The sequence below is a fragment of the Gorilla gorilla genome, chromosome 3 (assembly GCF_029281585.2).
Source record: "Gorilla gorilla gorilla isolate KB3781 chromosome 3, NHGRI_mGorGor1-v2.1_pri, whole genome shotgun sequence".
Taxonomy (NCBI): Eukaryota; Metazoa; Chordata; class Mammalia; order Primates; family Hominidae; genus Gorilla; species Gorilla gorilla.
Window position 1 is genome coordinate 99,838,298 of NC_073227.2, and position 11,976 is coordinate 99,850,273.

At 36.4% G+C, this 11,976-nt stretch overlaps 1 long non-coding RNA gene across 2 annotated transcripts in view; it reads left to right on the plus strand.

Annotated features, from left to right (window-relative positions):
* The window catches only part of LOC101130479 (uncharacterized), a 93,052-nt gene extending 81,687 nt beyond the window's left edge, over positions 1–11,365 (plus strand). For both annotated transcript variants that reach the window (XR_008678924.2, XR_008678923.2), the window contains one exon: positions 9,360–11,365. This is a non-coding gene — a long non-coding RNA (uncharacterized lncRNA). The remainder of the gene's footprint in view (positions 1–9,359) is intronic.
* The last annotated feature ends 611 nt before the right edge of the window (positions 11,366–11,976 follow it).

The window sequence follows — 11,976 nt, forward strand, 5'->3', positions numbered from 1 at the left end:
TACCAGTTGCTTCATTTTTCTAATTTTTATTTTTGACTCTCAAGTTTTGGAGGGCATAATAAAGACATAGCCTCAGCAAAGTCACTTAGAAGATTGAGTTCGTTATTTTCCAAAGCTTGGGTAGTGACACTTCTGCAAAATGCACAAGCACATGAGCAGAGAGATGTGTGAATTCAGGAAAGCAGCCAAATGCACATCAGAGCTGAGGAATGTCACAGCGAAATGAAGAAAACTTGTAAACACCTATCTGTATTTTTAGGTAGAGAATGTTCTAACATATTGCCAATGGGTGCTGCCTGTGTGTTCCTTCCCCTAAGCTTTAAACTCAACTGATATTAAAGGTGATTTGAAAACAATGAAAAATGACAGCTTTATTAATCTAGATGGTGTGTGTGAGAGAGAGACAGAGTGTGTGTGTGTGTGCGCGAACATGCACATGATGTGTGACTGCTGCATGTATAGACTGTGCATTTTTACTGTGGGCCTTGCACAGACGAGGGAGCCCTCTACTGATTGGAAATTGTACTAGATGTAAACTATAGAGGGACGCTTTCAGTGCATTGCTCATGTATCCTCCAAAATCCAGACATTTTGCTTATTTATTTTTCAAATTATGACAGCAGATGCTTTATTTTTGGAAAGGCACTAGAGATGTCAGTCATCATATGCATACAAGTATATGTCATTCCTTCTATTTAAGGTAAAATTCTTTGATTAAAAATATCTACACCCAGTCTTCAACCTTTTAATATAAAGATGATTGTAATACAATTAAACCACAAATGTCTACATGACTGTGATGAGAATGTGTGACAGAGATCATAACCGCGTTTATCTATTATCATGGTTTATCACACATTTTTTTTTCCCTTACGCGTGTATTTCTTATTTTATACTTTTTTTTCTCAGAGCATAAAGACAGTTTTAGGGGTGACAATTTGAACTAATTCATGTGGACAGGTTTGTATGTGCTATATTTTCATATGCATATTTAAATCATATTATTAAGTCCTGTGTACAGACAAGATTAATATTTAGTTGCTTTTGAGTTTAGATACCTGATTTTTAACCTCATGTCTTTATAAAATAATTATAGTTCAACTTTTCATTCATTTAATTCAATGGATAAAAGTAAAATATGGCTGGGTGCACTGGCTCACACATATAATCCTAGCACTTTGGGAGGCTGAGGCAGGAAGATCGCTTGAGTCCAGGAGTCCAAGACCAGCTTGGGCAACATGCCAAAATCCCAGCTCTACAAAAAATACACCCAGGTGTGGTGGTGCATGCCTGTAGTCTCAGCTACTTGGGGGGTGGAGGGGGGAGGATGGTTTTAGCCCAGGAGGTGGAGGTTGCAGTGAGCCGAGATCACACCATTGCACTGCAGCCTGGGCGACAGAGTGAGATCCTGTCTCAATAAATAAATAAATAGAAATATTGTTCGGTTCTTTTCAACATGACTGGACTAATCCTATTATGGGATAGTCTCTCTTACCCTAAACGAGTTTTTTAATAGATTGTTTATTATTAGAGTACCAATTATTCCAATTTTTAACAAAGAATTAACATTTTTCTTGGAAGTTAGCTTAAACGTTTATTAGTTTTATATATAAATTTTACAAGAGAGCCTTTATTAAATCAAATTTTTTTAGAATTAAACTCAGTTTGAGTCTCATTCTGTACATAACTTTAACCCTAACCGTAGTTGAAGGCACTGTGTGTTGTTAAACAGCTACACCTGGAATTAACATGGCAGCATAGCTGACTGGGACATGACGGTGACACAGCTTTAACATCTGCCATCTTTTGACCACCAGTATTAATTTTGTTTCTACATCCAATGTCCTCATCCCTCACCAATCTGTCACTCTTTCTGTGGTTCCAACATTACAAAATAGCCATTGCCTTTATTTCATTGAGGATAAAACACATAATGTCAACCTAGGATGATCAATTTACTCTGCCATTAACAGCCACCATTTATGAAATGCCTACTGTGTGCCAATCCCTTTTCAAAAAAATGACCTAAACCTTAGAAATCTGCATGGGAAATCTCACTATTCCAGTTTGTCGGTTGGTATTCTTTTTGTTTGCAAATGACAAATTGTATTCAAACAAAGTTAAGCAGAAGAAGGGGACTTTATTACAAAGACACTGGAGTATCTCATATAATCCCAAAGGTCAGGTATTGCTTTCTCAAATGACATGTCCTAATAGCTTTGCCGAGGTTTCATTTATTTCTTACTATGAGTTCACTGAAAGTTAGGTGTGGATAAAAGTATCAGTCATTATTTCTGAGTATTAAACTACAATGATTTTTGGATATGGCTAATTTCTAATATCCCTAATTTTAATTTTGTTTAAGAGAGAAAATCCTTTTTTGCTGATTTTTCTCTAATGTTTTTCACACATATTTGAGTAAAAATAAACGCCAAATCAGTTTATATACCAGCTAAAGAGTTTCATAAACTTGCTACATAGCTTGTAATGCTTTCAAACTAAAGGAGTAGGCAATAATCAACTATAATAAGTGCTATAGAGTTTCACATTTAGTTTTTGTTTCTGTCACTTGTCTATGATTCCACAACAAAGCTCTGGCAATGGTCTGTGGTATCCCCACTTCCTTCCCCTTGTGGCTGAAGAGCTGGTCAGTGCAGTGACTGGGGAAGTGACCACAGAAAGAGGGCTGGCAGGATTGCCGCAGCGGCGGCTACTGTGCCTGTCCTCATAGTTTAAGCATGTCTCTATGTTGCTGGTGGAACAAGTGGTGACTCTCTGAATGTAAATGTTCCCAATCTAGTTTAATTTGCCACCATCACTGGAATCTCCCTTTCATTCTAGCTTGTCTACTGGACTCTGCTTTGAGATTCTGCTCTGGTCTCCAGCTCTGTATAGGAATGCCCTGTACATTAAACCTGAATAACAATAATTCAGTGTATTGATGGACAACTTACATTATTAGCATGCAGTGCTGGGATTAGAATATTAGGTGGTGAGATCAAGGATAAGGTGAGATAAGATCATTTAGGATATCTGGTTTCTCTACATTACTGAGAAGGTCATTAGGGACAGGGATGGGAAAGGTTGAGTTGGCTATGCATTTCACTTACAGTAAAGACCTGCTTTAGTTAGACTGCTCTCCTATCACTAGATAAAAATGAGATCCTGTTGTATGACTGTTGGGGAGTATGTGCCATTCACATAGCCTATGTAGATAGCATTCCTTAGAACATAACCCCAAATACAGTGCAATGCCCTGGAACTGCTGTTACTTGAGTTTGCCTAATAATAGAGATGGATCATGCAGGGTCTGTGCTCTGTTCAATGATCAGAAATGGATACATAAAGTTTGGGTGCAGATATAAAATTTGTACAGGCAGAGGAAATTTAATCAAGCCTGAAAAAGAAATGATTACATGTTACTTTTTGGAAGGGATCATTTAGTATGCTACATTTCCAATGAGTTAATTTAACTGTCTGGGGAAAAAATTCCATGAAATATTATGCTCACGTACACTCACCAAAGGAAGAGTATTATTTTAATTTGGAAGCTGTTACTCCTCTTCATATATAATCACTAGGTGAGCAAACTGATTCTTTCATATCATACAGTTGGCAACCGAATAAAAACAGGCAGTTACCCTGTATGTACGTTTTCAGCACATTTTGTCTTGTGATAGGATTGAGTTCTAATGCTTTCTCTTTGTTCTTCATAATGGTGTAATTTTTGCAATATATTTCAAAGTGCAGGACTTTCCAAACCTTGTAGCTGAAGGCCTTGAAAGCATACTGTCTCAGGGGGTCATTGGACTGAAAACATGGTTCTGGTTAGCGAGCACAGCCAGCACAGGGGTGAAATGCATTCTGCCCAGAGAAGGCCTGGGCTGAGACATTCGGTTGAACATGTCTCAGTTCTAGTCACCTTCCCAGTCTAGGAATGACCAGAATACCTTTTAATCATACAGCCAGTTTGGTCTCACTAAATTCTGCTGTAAACTCCATGTATTGCTTCTGGAAATCTCTTAGATATTCTATTAACTCTTGAAGCCTGATTTCATTTCCTGGACACTGGTTCCCTTGAAAACCTCATGTCTCTTGAAATTTAAATATATAAAGAATAAACTTACAATATGACAAATACATAAAAAATAAACTTACAATGGAGATGCTTTTAAGAATAAAGAAGGTAATGTTGATAAATCATTACCTTCAGTGCCTGGAACATAAAAAATACTCCTAAGACATCATTATTGCCATGACTCTTCCGGGTTTAGTGTTCAAGTAAAATTTTGTCAACTGTCCTTAAATCCTAGATAGAGTACACATCAGTGCTAAGTAAATTTAACTACTCTAGGTGTCAGCATAGATAATCAAATAATGATATGAAAATTTAAAATTCAAAGTTGGCAATTACTTTTCCATCTGATTTAAGGAGTTAATGGATGATTGTGAACTTGGTCATCTGTTTAACTCAAGTGTTTCAGTATGTAGGGTACCCTACAGAGATTAAGACTTGGGATCCCATGATTTGGAGTCAGAAACCTGAATTCAATTCCAATTCTTCCATTTAGTAGCCATATGTTTCAAAGTGATTCACAATTGCTACAATATCCATATTCTCTAACTCTTCCTAAATGCTCTTCTTTGACAAGAACTCTGCAAAGCCATTTCATATACAGTGAGAAGAACAAAAGTTAAGAACATAGAATTTAGCATCAGACAGAACTGGTTGGGTCCCATTTTTAACACTCACTAGCTATGTGACCTTGGACAACTTCCCAAACCTCTAAAACTCAGTTTCTTCCTCTGGCTACTAAAATTAAAAATAGTATTAATCTTATAGTTGGCTGTGAAGATAAGATCAATTATAGATGAATGTTCATAGCACAGTGCTTGCAACATGCTACATTTTGAAAAAATACTAATTTATTTTATTATTTTCTCATCACTAAAGTTGAAATAATTATATCTTCTTTGTCTATGCTATAGGTTGTTTTGAGTATCAAATGAGGCAATGTGGTATATAAAACTATACATATAAAAAGGAAATTTATAAATGATTTTCTTGAATTTTCTTGGGCAGAAACATACTTGGAAAACAGTGCCAAATGCTAAGGCTTAGAAAATGTTTTGCCAGAAGATATGTTAATCTTAAGGTTCTCTTCTGTCTACTACTTTAACAGTAAGAAAGTAAAACTGGGACAGTAGTTACTCTTACAAAGCTATCACTCTCTGTCAATGACAAAGCTACATTGTCCTAAGTCAATAAAGTAACATTTATTGATGTCATATATACAAAATCACCATCTCAATTAATTTTTTCTTTTTCAATTAATAAATGAGACACTGTATTTTGTTGTTGTTCTTATTGTTCTCCAAATAGGAAACCTTTAGTTTCTTAATATTTTATCTCCCTTAAGATTCCCTGAAAATTAAAAAAAAATGAAAAAGACTATTAACCCAGTGGTAAATATTCATTAAAACTTATATACCTAGAAATGGGATTCTTTTCATAGACAGGTTTCTATGTTTTTTATATTCTCCTAGGCAGCTTTCCAGATTTTCATTCTTGAATTGATAATCTAAGGTCTGATCACCGTGAAGAATTGTGTTAACACTGTATTAGAGTCTTAAAATAGTTTGGAGAAATTTAAAATATATATCTGTATAAAGTTACTATGCAGATGCTACCTCTATCTTCCAAAAGTCTCAAAATTCTTGATGCAAATAAAAAAGTGCATAATATTTTAATATAGGTTCATATTGATTTTATGAGACTCCTCTGAAAATATTTAGTACATTTATTGATATGGAATTTAAATTCAGGCTTTTTTTCCATTATACTGGCCAATTGAATGGAATTTCATCCAGACTGAAATATTCAAACAAATAATAAGGGCACACAAAAAGACATAAGTAAAGTAGATATAATGATGTAATTAAAATTAACGTCCTCTCATTCCTGGATTAACCATTAAATGGGAACATTTTCTAAGGATCTATCATTAATTTTCTTCTGTTTTCAATAATGCATTCCATGAGGGAGATTGCATCCAATCCTTTTATTTTAAATTTTACTCTTACTCCAAGTTATTTTCCATTTTCTACCTTTCTTTTGTGGTTCATATTTATATTTTCCAGTACTCACCAGAAAATTGTACCTGTGTGTTCTGAATAACCGTAATTGAACTATCTTATTTACTCTTTGTCATGTGCCTGTTTCTTTATATTTCCTATACTATTGAATGCTCCATTATCTGCCTAACTCTCCAAAGTAGAAATCTAAGATAATTTATCAGCTTTTATCCCCACCAACTTCTACATCTAAACATTTCACAGCACTGTCCACTTTATCACTGAAATAGCTGTTTTAGTGCAGTTAAGCTCTATCTCCTTCTCTGGTGTGATGAGGAGGAGAATGGTCCCAGGCTTTGATGGACCAAGATCTATTGCCTCAAGGACAGGGCAGTAGTAAATTTTTTAAGAGATTTGTAGGGGATCAGCTCCTTTTCTGAGAGGCCAGCTTGCTGGGGACCAGTCTTGGACAAGTGACCTTTTATTATAAAATATTATTGGATATTGTTCTAGTCACAGTTATTGAATACAAAAAGTGACTCTTTTTTTTTTTTTTTTTTTTTTTTTTTGAGACGGAGTCTCGCTCTGTCGCCCAGGCTGGAGTGCAGTGGCACGATCTCGGCTCCCTGCAAGCTCCGCCTCCCGGGTTCACGCCATTCTCCTGCCTCAGCCTCCCGCGTAGCTGGGACTACAGGCGCCCGCCACCACGCCCGGCTAATTTTTTGTATTTTTTTAGTAGAGACGGGGTTTCACTGTGTTAGCCAGGATGGTCTCGATCTCCTGACCTCGTGATCCGCCCGCCTCGGCCTCCCAAAGTGCTGGGATTACAGGCGTGAGCCACCGCGCCCGGCCAAAAAGTGACTCTTTTACTGCCGTGCTATTTCTGTCTTTGTTTCAACCATCATTCCCCTCCAATATAGCTACCTTTGTCAAAGTCATGCTCTTAAAATACATAAATGCTCATATTACATACTTAAAATCCTTCCGTAAGGCCCCATTGCTTATTGAAATCCAAATCCTTATGTGACCAACAAGGATTTTAATGACCAGGCCTCACTCCACAGACTTAGCCTTACAATTATTCCCATGACAATTTTTATATTCTATGCAATGCATTTCATTTGGTATTCTCTTCTTACACTCAGTTTTAAGTTGACAAATTCTCACTGATTCTCTAAGATTTTGCCTAAATATTCCTGTGAAGCTTTTCTTGACATTCTTTTTCTACATTTCCGTCTGGAGTTGTACAATGACACAGCCTTGTTTGTGTGTGTCTATCGTACATATATTTATAATTGTAATTGTTCCCTTATAGATTTGCATTTGCTACTAAGCTGGCTGTAAGCTCTTTCAGGAATTTTGCCATTTATGTCTTTGAAGCCCTGTACCTAGCCAGTCACACAGTAATTAGTCAATATCTGTTTTAAATGAACGAATGAGTGAATGAACAGGAAATGAAGTAGCCCATGCACTTGAACTAGAAGATGAACCCTCTTCTGTGGTTCGCTAATATCTACACCCTGCATGAAAACTTTTTGAGTATTGAGAACATAAAACTAAACCAAACATTTTTCTCAAAAAGGAGTATTTCTCACAGAAGTGAAGATGGGAGCAATGGACACTGGAGACTTCCAGAGGGAAGAGGGGTGAGGGCAGAAGGACTGCTTATTGGATGCTGTGCTCACTTCCTGGGTGATGGGATCATCTCTACCCCAAAATTCAGCATCATAGTGTTCCCATGTGACAGACCTGCATATGCACCTCCTGAATCTGAAATAAAAGTTGAAAATATTTTTTAAATAGTGTTTCTCCATCAATTGCTTGTCCATGTAGTCATTGATTGTATTAAACACATTAGTCAAATGAGTTTTGATTTGTACACTCTTCTAAGGAAGTCAGACTCATTGTTTTTGTAGTTGGTAAGAATAAACTTTAAATTTCCTCCTTATAATAGCATTTTACATCCAGAAATTATAATTTATCTGGAGGAATACATTTCTTACATCATTCAGGGTTGATTCTCCCCCATACAAATTTTGGCTGAATTTTGTTTTCAGCAATGGGAGTCATAAAGAACTGTTCAAAGCTAGAGAGAACAGTAGGTTCAAGCTATAAAATAAATGAAAGATTATAGGGGGATGAGGTGCATATATGTGTATGAAGTGTGTGTGTATGTATATGTATGTGTAGTATGTATAGTGTATATTCTGATGGTCTACTTTGGAACATAAAAACGTCTTGCAAAGCATCTTTTTTGGACTAAACAAAATTTCATCACCTCTGCTGGAAAACTAGAATGTTACATCTTTTGCATATTCATTTAGGCTGTGATAAATTAGTTTTGGTTATTGTTACTTCATTATTTTTCATAATTCTCCCACCCTCAATTTATTCAATTCAATCTCAGAGCTATAGCTTCTGGTACTTGACTATAAAATTATATATATGTCACAGAGGCAAAGAGATATTACCCACAAGGGCTTAAAAAATAGATCCTAAACTTTAACACTTGTCAGAAGTATTAGCACTTATCAAATTGTGCATTGCTGTTTAAGTAAGGCATTTGTGTCTGTGTCCCTGTAATATGAATGTTACTTGACCCAGAAAACTATTCCTCCTGGAAAACATTTACAATATCTGCCAAAAAGGCACTTGGATACTTTGTTGTGACAAGACTTATTTCCTCTCTTGAGCAAGATTTGAAACCAGAGCCAGGAGCATTTGTACTGGTCAATAATTCCCAGACAAATTTTTGGATAAGACGTGAAGAATTAGCCTCAGCCTCAGCCCATTTCCATTTGGCTAATTTTCTTGCACCTGTTAAAATTGTTCTGCATGCTGAGTGTCCTTTATACTCTCCAGATAGTTTGTCTCAGGCCACAGAATCAAGAGTCTATGCTTGATTAAAACATTGATATGTCCTGCCAGAGTGCTAGGCTTTGTTTTTCAGTGCACTTGGTGCAGAAACCATAAACTGGACTGAATGCTTAAAGGTAAAAGGTGTGAATCTTTTGTTATAGGTGGGTGTTGCTCTAATAAAATAAAACTCTGAGTCTCTGGTATAACTCTACTTTATTCTTCTAATGGCTGCTGTAATAGGAATAAGTTACAAATGATGACAAATAATAGAAAGTTTGACCAAGAGTAGTATAAAAAGAGAAGGGTTTATTTTTCTTGCATGACCAGATATTGAGGGGTAGGCAGTCCAGGCTGACACAAAAGACTCTGAAATCTCTTTCATTGTGTAATCCTAACATCTTGTCTTTCGTCCTCATGCTTTTCAGATCGTGGTCACCAGATGGCTGTTGCCCTTCCAGGCTTCCAGCTCCTGTGTTTCAGACTGAAGAAGAGGAACAGAAAAAGGGTCAGACATCTTTCTCCTAGTGCAGCTTTGTTTGATTAGGAAGAGACAATTCCCCCTCGCCGTCCCCCTTGAGATTTCTGCCTGCATCTCATTGACCTGAACTGTGACACCTAGCTATTTCTGTTTCACTCTCTAACAAATGTAGAAAGTGTTAGTAAGGAAGACTGGAGTAGCATACTTAGAAATGGCAACAAGCAGTGCCTCCCACAGCTGCACAATATCCCAGTTTGTCAGAATCTTCCATGTGCTCCTTCAGATCTACTCTCTGCCCTTCTCACTCTGTTCTCTACTCTGGAGGCTGATCTCCAGGGCTGCATTCCGCAGGCCACCATGCTTTCCCAGGCCAAGTTCTTTAGAAATAGATCCTGACGTGGGGATTTGAGTACACATGATGTATTGAGAGAGTGCTCCCAGGAGCAACCTTCAGGGGAGTGAGGGAGGCAGACATGGAATGAAAAGGAGCTATGGAAAAATGTGGTTTCAGGTGAAATCTAGCTTTGGCATGAACCCCCTGGAAAGTTCTGTAGTGTAAATTCTGATGCAGAGTCTTTTCCAACTTGGGACAAGGAAACAGGGACTTTGCAGCACCTCTCCAGTCAGTTCTGGGCCATTGGCCCCTAGATGGGGAAAGAATGTATAATTCCCAGGCACCTCCAGGTAAGGTGACCTCAGTCACCTAACGGCAAGCCTTCTGAGAAGGATGCAGGTGTAAGTCTATAGCAGAAGCACCTGCAGCAACTGAGGAATTAGCGCACCAACCATATCATTGAGAGGGATCTCAGGGCTCTGGGCTGCATAACAACAGCTTCTATCTGTGCTTTCTGGCTTCCACTAACCTTGGCCAATGGAGAGCTAGAACAGGCCATGAAGGCATCTCCCTTAACTCGCTCCCTGCTGGGTTTCTTCCCAAGGATTCTTGGACATGAGAGGAAATGTCGTTTCATGAATGTTAAACTAATTTGACTTAACTTATAAAAGATATGAGGCATATCGGAATACTTGAGCTAAAGAACAAAAGATCATCAAGTAAAGAGTAAATCATGGTCTTTCATGGAAAAGAAAATTTATTTAGAATTTGTTCTATTCACAGTTATTGAATACAAAAAAACTCCAAGCAGATACAAGTTTGAGTATTTCACTTTTTAAAAATTGATTTTTTAGTAAAAATCTGGAAAATAAATGTTTTCCTAAATCATAAAAAATTTCAAATAAACTGAGTAACAAACATGACATTATTTTAAAATACGTAGAAGTAAGAAGCACATGAAAACGTTTATATGAGTGTGAAGAGAAGAATCAGATACAAATTATCCCCCAAATAATTTCTCTACAGACTATTTTCTTGACATTGTATATCAACTGTATTCTTGAATTAAAGAGAAATTTGAAAAAGAAATAGCTGTATACTACATTTTATAATTTTCTTTATAATATTCCAGTGTTTAAAAATTTTAAAGTCAAACTTAAATACTCTGTGAACCTAGTTATTGCTTTAAGAGGAGGTGAAATTGCTGCATAGGTGATAGTGACTTATACGATACATTTAAAATGTTTTGCAATAAATTCTATGATAATCATGCATCCAATTCTACCCTATTGCAATGAAAAAACATAATTTGTAAAATTCATGGTTAATTTCGGAATATAATGAATGCTTTTAAAATGTCATTAAAAAATCCCAAGTGTTACTTTGCTAACAAAATGAAGTTTCTCTAAATGAAAACTTATTAAAACAAACCATCAAAGAGCTACAATGTTCCAAGAAAGAATGGTTAATCTGTAATTGCTGTAAATATTGCCAAATTATGTGAAAAGAGTGATTACAACTACATAATTGGTGATTTTGCTGAAATGAAGGTAAACATAAATTTATTAAAAACATGTATTTGTGAATTATGTATCTTCATTTTATTATCTGTTAGAGCACAGCAGGCCTAAAGAGAACATTCAGAAAAGCACAATAATAATTAAATTAAGCTCTCTTGTTATTTTACTGGTTTGCAGTCATATAAAAATACATAGCTTTATGCATACATATGCATTTGTATATACATTGATCTTGTTGCTATTAAGGTATATGTATCAAGATAAGAGAACAGGACATGTTTTATTTATGAGTTATTTGCCTTATTTACAACCTTTAAACATTAGACATGTCTCCCATGGAATACTATGCAGCCATAAAAAAGGATGAGTTCATGTCCTTTGTAGGGACATGGATGAAGCTGGAAACCATCATTCTCAGCAAACTATTGCAAGGACAGAAAACCAAACACCGCATGTTCTCACTTATAGGTTGGAATTGAACAATGAGAACACTTGGACACAGGATGGGGAACATCACACACTAGGGCCTGTCGTGGGCTGGGGAGAGGAGGGAGGGATAACATTAGGAGATATACCTAATGTAAATGACGAGTTAATGGGTGCAGCACACCAACATGGCACATGTATACATATATAACAAACCTGCACGTTGTGCACATGTACCCTAGAACTTAAAGTATAATAATAATTGAAAAAAAAAGGACAAAGAA